The sequence below is a fragment of the Lepidochelys olivacea genome (assembly GCF_965140295.1).
Source record: "Lepidochelys olivacea isolate rLepOli2 genome assembly, chromosome: 3".
NCBI classification, from domain to species: Eukaryota; Metazoa; Chordata; order Testudines; family Cheloniidae; genus Lepidochelys; species Lepidochelys olivacea.
In genome coordinates this window covers 67,042,415-67,063,708 of record NC_140413.1, presented here as the reverse complement: position 1 = coordinate 67,063,708, position 21,294 = coordinate 67,042,415, and the positions used below count along the sequence as shown (strand labels likewise).

The 21,294-nt window shown below is 41.7% G+C and overlaps 1 long non-coding RNA gene across 2 annotated transcripts; it reads left to right on the top strand.

Annotated features, from left to right (window-relative positions):
* The first annotated feature begins 635 nt into the window (after positions 1-635).
* LOC311518023 lies at positions 636-15,892 on the top strand. Of its 2 annotated transcripts, XR_014710858.1 has the most exons (8): positions 636-695; positions 3,168-3,223; positions 4,333-4,406; positions 5,124-5,214; positions 6,908-6,937; positions 7,949-7,992; positions 8,642-8,756; positions 10,656-15,892. It is a non-coding gene; the product is annotated as an uncharacterized lncRNA (long non-coding RNA). The 2 variants fall into 2 exon arrangements; XR_014710859.1 differs by lacking the exon at positions 10,656-15,892 and having other exon boundaries at positions 637-695; positions 8,642-9,240.
* The last annotated feature ends 5,402 nt before the right edge of the window (positions 15,893-21,294 follow it).

Here is a 21,294-nt window from a genome sequence, read left to right as displayed (position 1 = left end):
GTGCTTCTCATCTTCTGAGCATTTCAGGTCATGTACTGTCCCTTTTTTCAGATTATAAAAAAAATCACAACCGTTTGACCATGTAGTAGTTGAGAAAAACTTCATCTTCTTTCCTCACTTAGGCTGCTACAGCTGAAAACGCTGCCACAACCCTAACATACACCTTTCTGGCACTAATTAGACAATGCACAAATAGATTCTGTTTAATAAGAAATATTTTTCATGCACATTTTTCTCATACACTCTGAGAGCCACAAGGTGGGGAAGGTCAGGGGTCATAACTTTTATTGGCCCAACTTCTGCAGGTGGGAAGGACACGCTGTGGAAGATCACAGCACTCTTCTCTGGGGCCGGAGACAGAACCACAGTCTGTCAAGGCAGTGCCATGGCCTAAGCTCTGGGGGAGCTAACCACTGGAACCCCACCCTGCGCGCGCCGGTTCTTCGGCTCTGAATCCTCCCGCAGCTGCGACGCGCGCTCCAGCAGCGAGGGGCGTGGCCTCGGCTGCACGATGAGGTAATCGGCCCTCAAACTCCCCCCCCGCACAAAACTCCGCCCTTGCGCGCTCTGCCCAATGGGCGGATAGGGGAGGAGTCGGCCTCGCTCTGGTTTAGGCAGCTGCTATATAACAGTGTCTGGGGGCTGTTCTTTCCTTTTTTCCTGCGGAGCGTCAGAGTTGATGTCTCAAGTGGCGGGTGAGTCTGGGGTGTTCTGTGAGGGAAGGGGCTGGTCCGGTCCCTGTTTTCGGGAGGCTTCGTCTTAGGCTTGTCCAGGAGCTCTTGCTGCGTTCCCCCCGGGGCGGGCGGAGCGGTCAGCGCGGGCCGGCTGCACCTGCCGAGGCCGGGTTGTGTGACTCGCGGCGGCGGCTGGATGAAGGCTGCGGAGACTACAAGTCCCAAAAGGCACCGCTCCTCTTGAGCCGCCGCGTGCCCGTGGCGCAGTGCATGCTGGGGTTGGGGGTCCGCTGAGCCGCGCGGGCCGGGCTCCGTCGCTCGCAGCGAGGCTGCGTGGTTGGGCGCGGCGGGGCTGATCCGGCTGAAACGTGGCTTGGGCGGTGCGTCCCGGCTGCTGCCTCGAGCTGTGCGGGGCGCTGCGTGCGGGGCGGCGCTGCGCTCTGCCGCTTGGCGCGGCCCAAACGCGGTGTCACGCGCCGCAGAGGGAGCGCGAAATAACCTGGGCGCGGACAGCGGTCTGCTCCCGAGCAGTACCAGACAGTTCGCCCCCCTTCCTCCTGTTCAGGGCTGGAGCTGTTCCCCCCGCGACATCCAGCAATTCGTGCTGGAAGCAAAACAGGCGTTTTTATGTTCATCTCCTCTGGGCCTGTGAAACTGAGCTGTTACTGCTCCGCTTTATGGTGCGTGGAGTTCACACTTGCCCAGGCATCTGTATCAATCCTGCCACTTTCCTACAAGTGTAATATGATACTCGTAGCTGTGAGTGCGTGGAATAAACTTGCTTTAACTATGTACGTGCGTTGCTGTCGTGCTAGTGAGTTGAAAACTACCACTGAAGAGTATTTAAGAGTATCTCTGAATGAAATTGGTAAAAATCATTAAGGAAATTACGAAATATAGCAGAGAATGTCATTTAATATTGACAGTTAAATATCTGATTGAATTAATCAATTTGAATGGGCTGTTTCATGGATCCTCAGTGGTTATAAATGAATGCTATACACTGATAGCTTGAATTCCTAATCCTTACGGTTGTTGAGGTATTTCATGTTGAAATCCCCTTTTAGTGTAATCGTACAGTCATGACTCCCACCCAGTATAATTTAGTGGCTGATGCTTGAGTTACTATACCTAAAACCAGAGCAGTACACAAACTGAAGTCAGCTGGGAATCTTAGTTTGCAATATTATAAATTAATCTTTAACTTTAGGGATTTGAGACTGCAGTCAAGATAAGTTACGCATATTAGAGTTTGTCAAACTTTATGCTTTTTTTTTTCTCCAACTCTGATATTGTCTCACTCACTTGAATTGGCCTGGTTCTCTTATATGTGGAACTGGCATATTAGCTGTGACAGCATCAGTGGACATGTAATTCTAGCTGTACTGGGACTCTACATACCTAAGGTGTTTGACAGGATAAAAGGCTGCTAATTTACAGTTCTGAACCACTGCTCCTCAGTTTCCCTTCCCTTGCAAGCAAAGAGTACTGTGAATGAAGGAAGCTCTTCAGGAGACTTCAGATAAGGGAGGGGGCAGAGCAGGTGGATGTTACTCCTGCTTCCCTACTTCTGGAAAAATACCTGAGCAGTGTTTTTTCTGGAGGAGAGGGTGGCAAAGGAGCAGCAAGCACAGAGCTTCAGAGCTGAGACTCTCTGGGCTCCTGAAGGACAGAGCAGGGTGCTACAGCAGCAGCCTTGGGAAAAGAAGGGCTCCAACAAGCAATAATTGGGAGGTGGTTGTATTGATTTGGGAGAGTAGGATGAGCAGTGTTACAAGTGTGTGTGGGCTGCTTTGATTGAATATTGAGGCAGTTGGCGTGTGAACACCAAAATGTGGAACCACTAGTGTGTAAGACTTTTGAATTAAGATTATTCAACTGCAACAGGACACCCTCCAACAATTAATCTGTGAGATTGCTGGGTTTGAGATACATAGCTGAAACATACTTAAGTAGATTCTGTACTTGTCGATTATGGTGTGACACACACCGAAATACAGTATGGGTATTCCACATTTTGTTATTTTTCACACATTTTTGTGGCCTGTCAATTGGGAGATGGGAATGTTGAAAGGTATGGAGAAGACCCAAACAGCCTCTCAGAGTTTGCAGAGAGGAGGAACCAAAAACATTTTACATAATAACACATTTAAAAGTTGATCTGTCCCTTTAAGCAGAGTCACCTAATTTAAATAACACTCATTAGCCATTTTGTTAAACCCACTACTATTGTGTGTAACTCTTAAGATTATGATATCTGGCAGATTTTTTTCATGTTTTGTTCTTTGACAAGGTTTTTTGTATAATTGGTTGCCATGTTTGTGCAGGTCTTTTACACAGCAACAGAACACTTTTTGTAAATCTGCAAAAATTAGCTTGGGGAATAAAGACTAGTTATTAGCTGAAAGTACTTTTAACATTTCTTTTAACTGTTTGGATTTTTCAACTAGATAGTGCATATAACTAGTGCTGTCACAATTTTGTTTGTTCTAGGAACTATGGAGATAAACTTTATGGTGATATCCTGGAAGTTGTGCAGAATAATTAAGGTATGACTCTGAGAATGTTTCGAATTTCCTTGGGCTGGAAAGGGCACAGTATTTTTGGGTTTGGTCAAGATTGAACACTCCAAAGTGCTTCAGTTTCATAGACCGCTCTTCCCGTCTTCATCTATTTGAAAGTAATTCCCTCTTACAGTATGTGCCAGGGCGTCAGTTACTTTGTCACAGTATTACTGGGTAGAACCAAAGAAAAGATAGTTACGGTAAATTATTGGACTCATTCCACATAATTTTCTATTTGTCAGCTCTCCAGCATCTTACTGCTTCTGCTTACCTGCTCTCAGTTGAGGAAAGCACTTTGGTGCTATTACCAACACCGTACCCTATATTCTGGACTCTGGAGCATCTGTTTATCCTGGCACTATGTTGTGTTTAGGTTTTAGACCTGTTCTACACCTAAAATTTAGGTCAACCTAGCTACATTGCTCAGGGCTGGGAAAAATTTCACACCCTCTGCAATGTACTTAGGTTGACAGAAGAAGTCTTGCATTGACCTATTTACTGTCTTTAGAGGGGATGGACTTATTACAGCAATGGAAAAACTCCATCTGTCACTGTAGTAAATATCTACACTACTGAGGTTTTCCTGCAGCAGAGTTAGACATACCTTTAGGGTTAGTATGTGAATTAGCCATATGAACTAAGCCAGGTAGTTCTGTCATCTGCAAGTATCTGAGCACGAATAGCTTTACATATGTGGCAGTCCTATTGAGTGAGTTATTTTATGCATAAGAGTTTGCAGGATTGGGGCCTAAGTGTGTATCTGATATGTCTTGGCTTTTCAGAAGTCCCCTGTCATTGCATAGGTAGACAATAATTCAGGTTAACATAATACACAGTGTTAATTTTGAGTGTCCATAGACTAGATGTAAACTTTCTCTGACAAATCAGCTGAAGCTTTGTTGTGACTGGCTTAGATTATAAATTCTTTGGGGCAGGGAATGTTTTACTCTTGAAAACTGTTTTTAAGATGCGATATGATGTGGTGTTGTATTACCACAAAGACAGCATAAGTATTCCCATATTATAAAACTTGAATTTACTATTGATTTTTCTACATCAGAATCTGACCCTTTTCTGTTTAATTTTAACTGCAGCCCTTCATGAAAACATCAACAGTTCTAGAAGACTATATGATGTACAATTGTGGATGTTCCTGAATGTTTAAGAAGTATGTTTGTGAATGGTCAAGTGGAGGAATAATATGAAGATGGGGATAAATGGATTGGCAAAAATCTAGACTTTAATGCATTTGTTTAGTTTAATCCATATTTAACTAAATAGTTGAGGTAAAATTGTTACTTTCAGTCCTGTGAGGTATCACATGGTCTATCCTGATATTGGGAACAGTTGAGAGATTCATGGGAGTAGATGTGGTGGTGTAGTTTATTTGGATTGTTTAAGACCAATACTGTGGGAGATTGTAAACCATATCCATTTGTGGAATGGCCCCACTAGGCTTTACAACCATGTTAACTCATTATCCATTAACTTGAATTATCTAACTCAGGATAGAAGTTTAGTGTTCTCAGACTCTTAAGAGGGTGAGAACAAAAATGATCTCAAAGATTTTTTGTTGGTGGTGAATTCAAATCTGTCACAGAAAATGAACATATATTGTGGTGTGCAGTTTTAATAAAGATTATACACACTTATATGCAAACTAGCTGTGGTTCTCGGGGTCTTGGCCAGTGGCCCTGAGTGGTGCAAAACTTGGACCACTTTTTTATAGAATTTTTATGCTGGTTAACAAGAGTATCTAATATTTCCCCTTCCTGACCATGCTTGAGGGGAAAGTAACTTTGTTTTGTTAGGTCACTTTCAAAATGCTGTATTATGCAATATTTATTAGTAACACTTTAAATGGTTGGTTTATCCTTATTTCTAGTGTGACTTATTAGCAAGTATCCAGAGGAGAATGAATAACTGACAGCGCAGTTGGGATATAAAACTACTTGCGACTAGTGCCACTAAGACAGGTACAATTGAAAAATACTCTTCTGATATTTTGACACAATACAATATACTAATCTTCAAAGCACTAATACTTTTCAAATACTGTAAAGCGTGGGACATAGCTAGATTATAGAGTAAGCTGTCTCTCTTTGTCAATTGAACCTTCGAGTAGTCTTTCTTGTGAACTGCCTATACATTCTTGCCTCCCTTTCTATAAAAAGTGATTTTGATATTTCTAGCTTATTAAGCAGTTCCAATCTGTCTGTGGGGTTTTTTGTTTTCTTTTTTAAATCAAGACAAGATGTCTAAGTGCTTTCCTTTGTCAGGGCAAAAATAGTGTACTGATACTTTTCTTGATTTTAAGTTTTTTTTTTTGGTGGGGTTCCCCCCAACAGACTCTATTGTATTTATAAGTTGCAGTGCCTTGTATTGATAAAGGTATCTGGCCCAAATGGAAAAAGGGCACTGTTCAACTTCTTGAGAAATAATTTCATTCTAGGATAGCATCTAAACTGAGTTATAGTTCTCACATGTTCATTTTGGAATAGTGTTCCAGTATACCAAAAAGTGTCTAATTTTTAAAGTGGTCTATCAGTGATGAACCTATCCCGAACCTGACTTTCTGATGAGAAATTTTATACGGATCTGGCTTCTGAGATGAGACCACCATAAAAGAGTTAACCTGGTTACATCACTGTTCGATGCACTACTTAGGAAAGTATCTAATGTCAATTGATGCTGTTACTCAAACTGTCCTTTTTGTGCTGTACTAGCTGTACATGCAGTCCTATGCAGTAATCACACTTGGGGCTGTACTGCACTGATTGTGGTACATTGATGTCTGGAAACCTATCCCAAAATTCCTGGCAAGGCATGTTGGTGTGCTGCATTCTGGACACTTTGCTCAGGATTCTTTTGGCAAATCAGGGAAATCCCAGTAGGAGGGGTCAAATCCCATAATTCCCAGAACATTCCTGGTAGTGAAGAATAGAGACTAGGCTGAGATTTTCAAAAGAACTGAAGAGTTAATTGTCAGTTGTATTTGTTTATCAGAACTTCTCTGCTTAGTCAAGAGGTTTGAAGATTAGTTAAAATACAGTCCTGTGGAGTATGTGCGCATAGCATTGAACCAAATCAGGAGAAAAAGCCCTATGGCAAATAGCTTGCATATATAGAGGCCAAAAGCATGGGTAGATCCTTAGGGACAAGACCAAATTGACTGGGCTCTGTAGCACAACTACTGGGACCCTTGTGTTGGCATTTCTACTTTGTCCCACTTCCAGGAGCACATCAGAGATTTCTAAAGCTAACATTCATAAATAAAACCCCAATATCAAATTTCTGACTTGGTGTAATCCATACTACATCTGTAATATTTTTCTTTTCTGTTTTGGGTGAGATGGCTTTTAATCTAAGGGAAAATGCAGTCCCAATGTAATTATCCCAGTGGAAATGGGATGGAGTATGTGAGTGGTGAACATAAGGGTAGGATGTTAAGATGTGGCGTGAGACACAATTTGGCCCAAGTGTTTACACATAAAGTAATTACATAATCCTAATTTCCTGTGCAGTCAACTCATGCATCTGGACAGGTAGCAGACTAGTGGGAAATGTGTCACATACTCAACAGTTGCTCTAGGGCTGCTAATAAATGAACATAATACCTTTGGTAGTATTCAGTTTCACCAAACTACTGTGCAATCTGTCTTGTTGCAGAGTTCTCTGAAGGCTGACTCAATATTAAAGGTATGTATTCTAATAAAGGTTGATGTTGATGAAGTATAAGTAATTCTGGTCTGATCAATGATGATACTATCCCGAACCTGATTCCTTGATGAAAAACTCATATACGGATCTGGCTTCTGAGATTAGACAACCATGATTCATATTGCTTTTTCTAAACACTAGAGCTGTGTGAAAGTAGTATTTCAAACAAGTAGATTTTGTTTACTTGGTAGACCATGTATTGACTGAAAATTTGCCTATTGTATCCACATTTACTGTTTTCCACAAGGCATGATTGCCTTTGTTTTCTTCTAAAACTGCACTGTTGTTCCCCACTTCAATCTGATTTCTGAACTTGTGGTGATGCATGGACTGTTGCATGATCAGTGGCTCATTATATGTACTTAAATGGTATTTGGTTTGTCCTTTCTTTTCTAATAGGATATAATTGATTTATTATTCATGAAATATTTGATATTTCAATCTAGGATGAGGCCACTTCAGTTTGCATTTCTGTTGCAGTAATAAAGATTAAAATGCATTGAATACCTGGACAGTGCAATAAAAGTGGCTGGGATGTAGGCCTTTAATTTAGTAATGCTGGCTGTTTAAGCCTATTTAGGATTTTTATTGTTCATTGGCTGACAATTAACTTATTCTTTGGGAGTTCCCTGCAGTTCTAATCTCTGAAGGATAGGAAAACAGGAATTTTAGTAGTCTCTAGTGTCATGATCACATTTGTTTACTTGTTTACCCAGCCTTACAAAGGTGTCAAATCATATGTGAGCAAGAAAAGTAGATCTTCTAGGATAATAAAGATGTGTAATGATGGTGTTATATTTTCAACTCCAGAGTTTGCAGAATGCTTATACTGATGTAGTATGTAATTAATACTACATCATAATAAGACTTCAATAAGAAAGGGTGAATAGATGTTAGATTTGCACATTGAATGACATTGGCACATTTCCTTGCCTAATCTAAGAATTAAAAATGAATGTCTGATTTACTAACTGAATCTTTTTTGAACAGTGAAATGGTGGAAAATCTACAAGCAGATGCATTTAGTTATGCAGGTATGTAATTGAAGAAAATGCACCCTCTGTTGAAAAGTGCCTTGTATTGGTAATTTTGGGTTTCTCACTTTGCAGATACCTGTAGGCTTATCTTGGTCAGGTAGCTGATCTCAATTTGTCCTAAACTGAAAGGACATCCCTCCTCTGTCCAAGGCCCTTCATATGTCAGTAATCTGAATTAGCCTTTGAATGAATCAACACTGTTCTTTTCTAATCTGTAGAGGTCACTCTGAAATGTCAGAGTGCTTTACTTCTATGGGCTGAGCATATTGCTTGCACTGTTTTTGGTTGGTTTTTTAACTTGAAAATTTATGAACTAGAGAACTTGTACACTTCTAAGTATTGCACTTTAAATGTGAATTGAACTGTAATTTATTGGGGTTTCATAATCCTATTCTGAACCTGATTTTGTTGCTGAAAAACTATGGATCTAGCTTCTGAAATAAGAACCAGAGATCACAGGAATATACTAAATTTTAAATTTGTCTATTGGATAAATCTACCAACTATTTAACCTTAAAAGCACACTTTCAGGTGGAATAGCTTCATTTGCTTGAGAGTAAAATGTCTTGTAACATATTTTTTCTTTTGTGCATTCAGTTTCTCATGTAAAATAAGCTGTTTTATTTAGTTTGTTTTCCCTTTTTAGTTATGAGGTGGAATTTTTGTATCATCACCTGACAAGTGTGGATGGTATCACTGGAAGAAGTCCGACACCTGAAGATATTCACATACCAGGATTTTAACAACAAAAAATTTACCAGGTTTATGCTTCTGAAATAGTTTGTGGAATTGTTTGGTAGTTAATATTTCTAAAATGTCACATGGCACAGAACCAGTTGGTTTCTACTTCTTTTAAAACTGTGAGCAGTCATGTTTTGTGGAAATCTGAAGGTTTTGCCAAAAGTGAAGACCCAGCTCCCTCTAGTGAAACTAAAGCTAGAAACTGCGTGTGGAATCAAAGAAGAGAAAATTCAGTTTTGCTAGAATCAGTCACATTTAACATCTTACGTTTTCAGACATGACTTCTCTCAGGAGATTATGGTGGCTGAAGGGAAATAGAACATACTTTAAAACTTTTTAAAAAGTGTAGCATAAAAATTATTTTTTTTCTGTTTTATCAGGAAAGGCTCCCCTGCTCAGTAAAGAAAATACTAAGGGCAACAATAAGCTTCAGTAGCAGGGTGGAAAAAACTCCCAGTGGCTAGCTGGTCTCCTGTGAAGGAAATAAAGCACAATTTGCTATTACTGAGGAAAAAACTTATCTCTAACAGTAATAAAATAAATAGTCAATGGAAAACCCAGGCACCCCGTGTAAAAAGATGGAGAGTACTAATGCAGAAAATCATAGTAATGAGTCTTCCCCCTTTTGAGTACAATATAATTCAGGAAGTGAAAGAGGAAGATCAGGTTGTGGTATTAATCAGTGAAGGCACTGAGGAAGCAAAAATATCGGACATTTGTGAGAAAGCAAAATTCAAGACTCATGAGAGGAGTTGTGGTCACAAGAGAAAACAAGGCTTAAACCACAGCCTGGGTTCTGTTTATGCTGATAGGGAAAGAGAAGTAAGTTTTTTTTTTTAATGCACCACTGCCCAACCGCATGAAAAAACCAATGTCATTGCTGTGGAACTTTTTTCTCTTGATCCGAAAGATGCTATCAATGCATGTTCGTGTGGAAAAGAGGTCAGCAGAGGGAAGAGAGGCAGGCACACACATGGGGACTTGTGGTTTCTTAAAGCAGGTGAAAAATAACCATGTGGGAGAAACATCTCTGCTGCATTCAGCCCTAATACAGTAAGGAAAGAGGTGGAGGAGAGGGGTCAAACATCTGAAATTGCAGGCCACAAAGGCTGCAGTGAGTGGCATAACATCCAGTATGCCCTTTAGTATCACCCTCAACCCTAGTGTTAGGTAGGAAAGTGGAATGAGAGAGTGATACACAGCAAATGACAACCTACACTTAAACACACATTTCAGAGTATAAGAAAAACCATCCTATGATCCCCATGCTTAATACAGAACTGGCAAAAATGCTAGTTGGGGGCTGCAGCCCTTTTCATTTGTCAAGGCAGAGGGCTTTCAGGCACTAATGGAATACACCATTCCCAAGTGGCGCATACCTAGCAAAACCTACTTTTCAGCTAAGGCAATACCACAATTGTACAAAACTCTCTAGATAAGTGTCCAAGGCATTGAGAATGTCAGAGGTGAGGAACATCCATCTGACCACTGAAATGTGGACTAGTGGTCAGACCAGGCGTGGGCAAACTTTTTTTGGCCTGAGGGCCATATCAGGGTTGCACAACTGTAGGGAAGGCTGTACCTCCCCGAACAGCATGGCCCCCACCCCCTGTCCATACCCCACTGCCTGTCACCTGACTGCCATGACAGCTGCCCCAGGACGCCATCCCCTACCCCCCCATAACCTCTGCTCCATCTAACCGCTCCCTGTCCCCTGACTGCCCCTGGAACCTCCCGCCCCCTTACCATACTGGAGCCACCCACGCCACTGCCATGAGTGGTGGGCCAGAGCACTGGTGGCGCAGTGCCCTGAGGCTGCGGGGAAGGGGTTGGGCAGGATGGTACTGTGGGCCATGGTTTGCCCACCTCTGGGTCATGGACTGTGTGTATCAGCTCATTGAGTATCTCTTCCTTTTCAGTTACCTGTGGCAGCAGGTAGCCAGACCCTTTGGCTACAGACTACAGCCTGCAAAACTGTATTTTCCGTTTTGAAAAACCCTACAATCCATTGTGTATTGGAGAAACTGCAGAATATTAATGCAGAATAGCTTTCCCCTTGCTCACTTTTAGCAGGGTTTATTACTTCTGATGATGGCACATACCACATTAGTACCATTAAGGAAGGGGGGATACTTCAATGTGCCATGCTTTGTACACATTTCCTGATGCAATAGTTCATTACTGAACAAAGATGATGTGAAAAACATGCTGGCCATTGCACATAAAGTCTGCAGTCACTTCAGCCATTCCTTTACAGCTGCTTATACTTTACAAGAACTGCAAAGGCAAAATGGCCTTCCATTGCACCAACTACCAAACACCATGGGCTAAACCAGTGGTTCTCAAACTTTTGGACTGGTAACCCCTTTCACAGAGTGCACCCCCTTGTCAATTAAAAACACTTTTTATATATTTAACACATCGTAAATGCTGGAGGCAAAGCGGGGTTTGGGGTGGAGGCTGACAGCTCCCAACCCCCAGTTTGAGAAACGCTGGGCTAGACAAACGAATTTCACTCTGTATGCTTGAGCAATTACTGGGGCAATACAAAGCTATTAGTGACTATGCAGTGCCTCAGAGGTATGAAGGAAGCAATCTGTTTCTAATGCTTCCACAGTGGCGTTTTAAGAAAAGTCTGTAGTATGCGGAGACCTTTTGATGAAGCTTTCTGATGGGGTGCTAAAAAGATGCTAGTCTTAGCCAAGTCAGTCTGCTCATTAGCCTCCTAGAGGGGGAAAAGTGCCACCTGCAAGAACAGTTTGGAGAAGTGGATGTTATTGCAGCAGTATATTGGCTAAATAGTATTTTAGCCATTCTGAAAGAAGGCTTGTATAATTTATATTAGGGGGTCTGAGGAGTACATTCTTGCTTTCTTTAGATCCATGATTTAAAGTACATTACTTGTCTTTCTCCCAGGGGGTGAGCCTAATACAGAATATTACCAAAATGTTCTCTCGGATACAGTTGCTAAATGTATTTCCACTAGAACTGGTGAGAAAACAAGCTCCCCTAGCATCAGGTATCAAATAGAAGAAAGTTGGAGAAAAATTGAAAGATTTCAGTGTTCCGAAGGTGAGATCTTCTTGGGTACCTCATAGGCATCACACTCCACACATTCCAAAATGTCACTCTGGGTTTTGCTCCTTGATCTAGATTTGATTAAAGTAGCAGAAAAGGGTACCATGCTAAAAGATCCTGCATCTCTGATTATGAAATGATGGAGGCCTACCTCCAGGAGCAGTTATTTTACACAAAACGCTGAGCCTTTGATCTCTTGGCTTGGTAAGAGAAAGATATGGCTAGCACTAAGCATAGTAGCTATGGAATATCTTCGTTGCCTTCCGGTCTGATATTCATAAAAATGAAAAAGCATTTTTTTGCCGCTTGACTACACCTTGGAAGATGACCTGGGATATGGGATTAGTGAGGAGGGACTGGGAAGAAGTGCATGATGCCTCTAGTTTTTGGGGGAAATTACTTCCTCTGAACAATGTATCTTTCTCAACTTTTTTTAGTGTTTGATTTTAATGTGGTATTTTGTGTTCATTACTTCGTGTGGCACAGATATAGGGTGACATTTGATATAAACAGAAGTAATTAAATGTAAATCATGGCAGAGTTTTTAATCCACAACAAGAAAAATCAGTTACATGATTTTATAAGATTGCTGTTTAACAAGATGTAAGACCTTTTAAACTTAAGTTGCTTTGTAAATGAAGCATTAAAACATTACATGCATCAAGCAAAACTTTATACTGACATCCTGTACCAATATTCATTGGATTTGAATGTTGAAGTCTGTAGCAAGCCAGGAAATGAGAAGTTAAAGCTACATGTGAGAATAAACCATATACCTTTTCTCAGATTTTTACCTTCATCAAATTACAGCTGGGCATGGAGGGAAAAATGGAATGGTGCTGCATAAATTCCTTGGTACCACTTACATTGTTTGCTTTTCCAGGATGAGGCAGGCTCCTGCACCCTCTTCATGCAGGGACATTCTACTCTTGCCTGTAAGTAGGCTAGGAAGGATTTGACTGAGTGGTAAATGTTGGCAAACATTGATTTCACTATTTATATGGATAATAAAAATTCACAGATAAGCAGTGTTTTTCTTACATTGCTGGAGCCCCAAGTTTGATTTAAGGATATTAATATCTTTTAATATGTGGTATTAATAGGTGTGCTTATAAACCTCTAACTTTTTTCACCTCAGTGTCTGCTGTCATTAAAAATAGTTGAAGCCTGTATGCAGTCCTTTGTGCAGCTGAACTTAAAATGAACTTAAAACTGGTAAAAAATGAGACTGGGATTCATCAAATTCTGTATGCTAAGCAGCTCTTTCCCTAAGTTCAGCTGTGGGAGATGCTGATAAGGAATGTGCTCTATGGACAAGAATCTGTCTCCTGCTGTCAAACAGTTTAGGTTCCCCTAAGCTGTTTCTTGTGAATATTAGGCAACTGCACAGACAGGGGAAATGGAGATGGTGCCTCACAAGTTTTAACGTGGGCGTTAAGAGAACTTTTATAGGGTAGGGATGAGGCAGACCCACATTCAATTCCATCTTCTGCCTGATGGGAAGAGAGGATTAGAAGAGGGTTCTTTGCATGTTATGGGAGAATTTCCTAACCACTAAACTTGGGGGTTACTCTGATAGAGGTCTCCCTCAGTGTGTCTTAGTAAAGCTGTTCTGTGTGTAGATAGTCATTGGATAATGGAGAGTGGATGCTTCCTTCCTAGCACAGGTGTGGGTGCCCTGGCCATCAGGCTGAAAAGTCATTGGGGGCTAGAGAGTGAATTTGGATACTTTTAGAGACAAACAGTTTCAGGCAAGATAGGTGGAGAGTGTCCTCCTCTCCTATTTCCCCACCCCCCAGTAGAGCAGTGGGGCTTAGGTAGGAGCCAGGTGGTCAGACACCTAGTGACGCTGCAGTGCAGATGCTCAGAGCCAGAAAGTTAGGTGCTGAAGAAACTTTTGCAGCACAAATTTAGTGTCAAGTGATGTTAGGCACTAGCTGAGCAGGGATTTTGTGGATTCCAGTGGGGCCTAAATCTGGTGTTTAGGCACCTTGCTATCTTTGGGCATCTGGTCCTTAGTGCCTAGCACAAAGCTTGATGAGGGGGCTCTGTGTTGTCCTTGGACATTATCCATGAAAGTGATACATTCCCAGAGTGGAGATGGAAACTTAGAAATGGATTTGGTAGAGTCTAGGCAGAAACAACACTGAGGAAGAAGCAAATGGAAATAAGACATTGCATCAAATGCCAAGGTCCTTTGTTTTCTCAATTGGTCTGTGGCAGACTACCTGTTCCATTCTTTAGTCTAGTTAAGCTATTCCATTCTTTAGTCCAGCAGTTTTTGAACCTTGGGGCCAAGGCCAAAATCATTTTCACCCCCTTCCCACCTCAGAAAAGTCACTAGGCAACTCCTGGGACCTACAGCAGGAAAGTCATGCTCATGCAGGGGTCAGAATTTCATTTGCTATTCTGGGCCATGCGCTGGAATATAAATTTGCTATATACTCCCTTTAATTCCAAAGCAGTACTTCTGTTGATGTTAGTGGGAGGTTTGCAGAGAGATAAAGTACACTAAAAAGACCTTTATGTAATTAAACTTACCCTTATCTGTACAATACTTCATTGCTGTACTCAACATTAAACAAAACTTACTTTTAGAACAAATGCTTTTTCTGCCATTTGTTTCTCTTCCTTCCCTGTCTCCCCACTCTGCATTTTCTTCCTTTCCTACCCCATAAAATTAAATACTACATTAAAGTGTCAGCAGTGGGCTTTTTGAGCTAGTTCATCTGGACTAATTGGGGCATGGAATCCACCTTTAAAGGTATGCTGCATGTCTGAACTATACACACCTTATGGCAGTATGTGAACTAGCATAATTAGGAGTGTAGATGCACCGGAATGCTGTAGGTATGTACCTATGTGGCTTGCTACATAGCCAAACAGTACTTCGCCTGCCTGCACTGCTAGTGTTAGTAGTGTAGTATCCCACTGCCAGAAACTTTCCCTGCTACAGTGAAAGGCATTGGCGACACAGCCTCTCCCAGGTCCCTGCTGCCAGAACTTCTCAGAGAAAGCGGTAGCTACATCTGCAGTGTGGATGGAGCTTTTCTCTGCATCATATACCTAGACATATTCTGCATGCTGCCACAATATATGAAGTGTAGCCATAGTTGATGAGCTATTATTTCAGGTTGTCTGCAGGCTCAGGAAGACAACATTGTGTTGACTTAACCATTTCATATTTGGGAAGTTTTCTTTGCAACCAGGAGAGGTATAACCAGTTTAAAAAAACCCCAAAACTTAGTTTCTGCAGAATTTGAATGTCAGGTGTGCTGAGTGTTTGTAACTTCCTGTAGGTGAGGGATGAAAGGAGAAAGCTCACCTTTTCCTGCAGTTCTTCCCTTCCTCTGACCTCTCTCTCCTACAACTACTCAACACCAAGTGAAATATGGAGACAATAAGCCTATACTGTAGAACTCAGGCAGCTCTGCAATTTATTTACTTGAGAGCTGCAGGGGATTGGGGAGGACTGATATGCTGCAGCAGGAGTGAGTCTTCTCCCTTCTGATAATCCCCTGCAGCACTGCCACATGTTGTCCACTACCTTGCATTGCCTTCCCACTCCCATCTTCAGTACATCCACCACCCATAGGGCTGTTTCTGACTGTAACCTCAGTCTTGTAGTCACAGCAACAATCACAGTGCTGGTTTTGTGATTCTAGGTGGAGGATAGTTGAGGTTAACAGGACCAGAACGTGATAACTATTCAGCTTGTAACTGAATAAAGGGTGAAAGTTTGGGGAATTCAAAATAAATCTTTTGCTTATCTTGTAAGATTCCTAAAGAGGGAGAAAGTAGCTGAAATATATGTAATATGTTAAGTGAATGTAATTAATGTCAGACAATTCTCACCAGTTTTAGCTGCTTCCTGGTTTCTGTAGTAGGGTGAGTGATATCACAAGTACCATAAACAAAATTTTGAAGGAAATATTCCATCCTCAAACCCTGTTTTCTTCATTTGCTTTATTATTTGTAAGATCACTCCAGGAGAGAAATTAAGAACTCCTGCTCTTTTTGCATTCTATAGGAAAGAGGTGTAATTTTCTTAAAATACAGAGCACTATAAGTTTGTAAATAACTATATTTTACTCTAATCAAACATGCACAATTAACTTTATTAGCAAAACTTGTATTTTAAAAAAAGCAACTACATTTAAACAATTGTTGCCAGTATGCTTTGTCTGCTGTATCCTAAACTAAGTACATTTCTTTTATCCTGTCTGGTTTGAATCTGACTCTTCTACTTGGGGAAATACTATTACCATTCCAGAAAATTGCCTATCTTCAGTTCCAAAGAACAGAATGAAGAGACATTAACTGTTAAGTTGTTGGTCTGACACTGAGGGGACACTGGTTAGAAAGAACTAATGCTTCCTATTGCACACATCCTTCACATAAGCTAAGGGCAGACTAGACACTAAACATTTAGTGGGCAAGAGCAAGTTAACCCATGAGAATATAAATTTTAAATAGTAATGCTATAGCAGATACCATGATGAAAAATTTAATTGCAAAAATCCTTTTACAGGGAGCCATGCCTGGATTCTTAAGAGTAAATGGAGGTGCTTCTGACAAAAAGTAGATTCTCCTATAAGTTCTGACAGTAGTGAAAATACTGAAAAGGCTACAAAAGAGGCAAAAAATTGTGTTCAGGTATCCTGTCCAAGAAAGTTTTGAAATCTATTTAAATTTCTGCATTTAAGAACTTAGTATTGCTCTGGAATTCTATATTGACCTAATGACCTGATCCAACTCCTAATAGAAATCATTTGGGCCCTGAGCCTCTTTATTTCTGGTTTATGTTTTATAAAGTACATGCTTATTTGATAGCTGATAAGGAGGGCATTCATTATGGTGTATACTAGCATTGTGTTTCCCCTGTTTTCCATCTAGTAGTAAAACCACAGCTCAGAATGGGAATCCTACGGTCACTTCTTAACTTTACTCTGCTTTCCCACATGAAAGTGTTAATAACAAAAAAAGAACAGGAGTACTTGTGGCACTTTAGAGATTAATAAATGTGTTAGTCTCTAAGGTGCCACAAGTACTCCTGTTCTTTTTGCAGATACAGACTAACACTGCTGCTATTCTGAGAAATAACAAAAAAGTACATAACACTTACATATAACTGCAAATGTGCAGCGTTAAAAATATAAGGGCCAAATTCCGCCACCCTGATGCACATTGAGTAGTGCCGTACATCATGAATAGTCCCATGAATTGCAGTGGCACTAATTCCAGAGGAAGGTTCTTCTCAACATGAGGAGTTACATACAGTAAGATGTTCACTGCCCAGAAGCATTTACAGTCCTTCTGGGTCAATGGAAGATTTGCTGTGATTGAGTTTTAACTTCAATATACTTTGTAAAGTAAGCCTAGCTAAACTAGGAAAGTCGTATGAAATCACTGAGTATGTTTTATGATTAATATCTGCATGCATGAATATGGAGAGCAACAAAATACCTCCACCAATAAAGAGCAACTGATATTTCTTCGAGTGGCTTTGCATATTCCCATTTCTGGGTAATGCACTACCTGGTGCAGTCATCTCAAAGAACCTGGGTTACAAGTAAGTAACACTCATTTTCTTTCAAGTTTTGTATCTGTAATAGTTCCAGAACCCAACATTTAAATAAAATAAATTCCTTTAAAAATACAACTTTATCACTTCACGTATATATTCACGCTAATTATGTGTTGTAGTATAATCTGCATCTGTAATACACTGGATAAACTCCATCTGCATTTTGAGAGTTGGCCACTGTTAGAAGACAGGATACTGGGCTAGATGGGCTCTTGGTCTGATCCAGTATGCCCGTTCTTATATTAGGATAACTTGCCTCTTTAGCAAATTAAGCTAAAATAATTGCTATACAGCAAATATCAGAACTATACAATTGTCACATAATTTCCATCAGAAACACATGTATATCCTACAAAACATAAAATTATATTGAAAATATTAAGATAGCATCAACATTGGGGAAAAAAGCCAAACTGAAACAAAGAAAATATCTTTCACATTTGACAGAGGTTTCTTGTCCACACCACAACCAGGTCTCCTAGCCGTCCATATCCTACAATATCAGTTTCTTCAAGTGATTGTATATGTGCACTTCACTCAGTGTCAGTGTGCCCAGTGGTACCCATTGGGCAGCTCAAGCTTCCCCTCCTGCCATGTGCCAGTGCATGCAGGCACAAAAGGAGTAGCTGTCGCTAGCCCTCCTCAGTTACTACTTGGCCGAACTGATGAAGAGGGGTAGGAGGGTGGCTCATGGAATGAGCAACAGAGATGGAGCAAGTTAGTAACCGGTTTTTCTTTGAACAATTGCACCTGTGCATTCCACTCCTGGTGACTTCCAAGTTTTAGCTGTGTTTTTTGTACTTGTTTTCCCTGTTTTGGGTTTTTTCTATTCATAGTACCAAGCTATGTCCCACTCACTGGGCTTCAAGCCATGTGCTTCTTACTCAGCCCTTTGCTAGTGAATGACCCACACAATAGCTGCCTAAAGTGCGTGGAGGAAGCACTTTGGGAAGGACCAATGCCAGATTTGCAGGGATAGGTGGGGTAGGCTGAAATTCCTGCTGATGGAGGTGGCGCTCAGGTCACTGTTGGAGCCACCCCACTCTGAGTTGGTTCCAAGTGCTACAGTTTCAGTGAGAAGTGCACCTTCAGCTTGAGCAGAATCCTGGCAGCTTTCTTCCTTGCCCATACCAAGGAAAAAATACAAAGCTTCCAGAGAGGCACTAGCCAGGGAGGAAGTCTCCATCTTCTAAATCTGATAAGAGGATTGAGAAGGAGTCAAGTAGAGTGCACCTGAAACCACTCCACCACCAAGCTGGTGCCTAAGTCAGCATAGTTCGTTCCAGCTTTTAAAAGGAGCAATGTTGAGCCTGGTGCCAGAAGTGAAACCATCAACTTTGGCACTGCAACAAGAGACCATCTCGGTGCCAACAACCCCAGAGGCATTTGCAATGGCAAGAAATCTCTGCTTCCTGCTCTGCCCACCAGCAATTCAGCTGCAGTTGCCTGCTTCCGAGGCAGGCAGGCCTTTGGTACCATCCAGGAGAAGCCTACAATGATGGTATCACTCCACCCATCACCAGCCTCTTGGCATTAGTCCCTGGCACCAAGTGGATCATCCCCACCACGGTCAAAGGTAAGGGACTCTTTGTCCTCGGACTTGGAGGTGGGTTCTTACATCTCACAATCATGAAGCAGGATCCGCTGGTCTCCTCAAAGATCCTCTCTTCTGACCTACCAGCATGTCTCTTCAATGGTACCGGCCATGGGTATGTGGCCAGGGCAGTGGGGCCCTGCCCCATACCAGTGGCTGTTTTGGAACCCTTGTGGTTTTCCCCACAGCTTCCAAATCTTCGCCACACCATGCATACTCAGTGCCTTCATCTAGAAGGGCAGAGTCTGTGCACTGAGTGGCTCCATCTCCAGAGTCCAGTACCTTGCCCAGTACTAAGCATGAAAAAAAGGTTCCAGAGCAACAGCTGATAGAAGAGATTTTGCCCCCTTTTGAGTGGCGTTATACTCACCCATGTCCAGGCTCATTAGTCATTACAGCGGTTAATGAGAGAACACAACTGGGGCATGAGGCTGCCACCCCCACCCACCAAACTAAAAGATGGTAAGAGGCTAGACTTATTCAGCAGAAAGATTTATTCAATGAGGGTTTGCAACCCTGGCTTCCACAGTTGCCATGTATAGATCATCCTGGTTGCAGTCTTCAGGTCTTCCCTATGAAGTCTAAAATACTACACAGGACTTGCAATTTGAAGTTATTCTCTAATCTTGGACCTGATGAAGGGTAAGATCCATGGACTTGAGAGCCACCTTGAAGTCCTTAGGTCTGTAAACACCTGCCCAAGTGAGGAAGCACTATCGGCCACAGTAGATGCACCAATATTCTGTACTTTTTCTTTGACAGGACTTGTCAAAAAAGAGGTTCCAGGGGTTGCAAGCATAGGCCTCTCCCTCCTGCTGGTTTTGCTCAGGTTCCACCCCAGGCCCTTCAAAACACCTGGGAAGTGCAAAGCAGTCATTTTGATGGGCCAGTCGAGGTTAACATACCCGTCTCCAGCTCTCCAGAACCAAAGTCCCTCACCTTCACAAACTGTCTTGTCCCACTTCCATCTGTCATGAGCATGAGTCATTTGTGGGTGGGTAAATGGAGTGCCTACACATACTTCTATCTCTGTATAGTCAACATAAGGTTTGAAAGGTAATTTAGGTTCGTTCTTTCATGATCATCACCAGTAAAAGATTCTACAGACCAAATTCTGTCCTGAGTTATACTTTTGAAAACCTATTCTCTCTAAATAAAGTCCTTAGTTAAACCTATGTAATCTTGTATCCAATGGGACTTGGATAGGTGCAAACTAGTTCAGGGTTTTTTCTGCAGATTCTTTTTGTGAGTGTTGATACATGAACGAGGAGAAATAATGGTCTTTCAAATTCCAGGCTTAGGATGCAGAGTTGGCATTAGGAATGAACATAGAAACTGTATCCCTCTGCCAGCCGCATGCCATTTTTAGTCCCTTCTCAGAGCAAAACTGCTATTTAAAAACTCTGCTGATTACATGCAAAGGGAATAGAATTGCGTTCTCTTAGTTGGGTCAGCTCTTTGCAGTGATAGTAGAAGTAGTAACTTGTGACACTAAAGTAAACAGATAAAACTCAGTGGGCTGTGGGAGTGAGTTTCATTAAGATGATGCCAGTTTCAGATAGAATCATAGAACTGTAGGGGCAGGAAGGGACCTCAAAGGGTCATCTAGTCCAGCCCCATGCATTGAAGCAGGGTGAACTATACTAGTCCAACCCTGACAGGTGTTGGTCTAACCTGTTCATAAAACCCTCCAATGACAGGAATTCCACAACCTCTCTTGGAAGCCTATTCCAGTGCCTATCCTTATAATTAGAATGTTTTTTCTAATATCTAACTGTAATAGGATCGTTGATGGGCTAGGTGGCCTAGTGATTAGCATCCACCCTATAGTGGGGGCAGTGGTAAGTGAGCCCTGGTCCATGCACTCCAAACTCTGATCCAGGGCCCCAGGAGGGTCAACAGCATTCGGCCTCCAAGGGGAGCCTGTGAGTTACCCTTCCTGGATCACTTCCTATTGCTACTTTCCTCCTTCACCTTCAGGTCCCAGATGAGGTAGAAAGAAGAAAACAAACCATCAGATCCAACTAGGGTGACTAGACAGCAAATGTGAAAAATCGGGATGGGTGGAAGGTAATAGGCACCTGTATAAGACAAAACCCCAAATATCAGCCCTATAAAATCAGGACATCTGGTCACCCTAGCCCCAACTGGGCTCAGCATATAGTTCTATTCCTTCTGGGACACTTCTCTGGTGCCTTTGTCAGGAGTCTTCGGAGTGGGACTTTCCTCTCCCCCAGCCTCCCCCCTTCTTGCTCCTTTTTCAACCCTTTCAAGCCCAATACTGTCCTTTAACCACTTC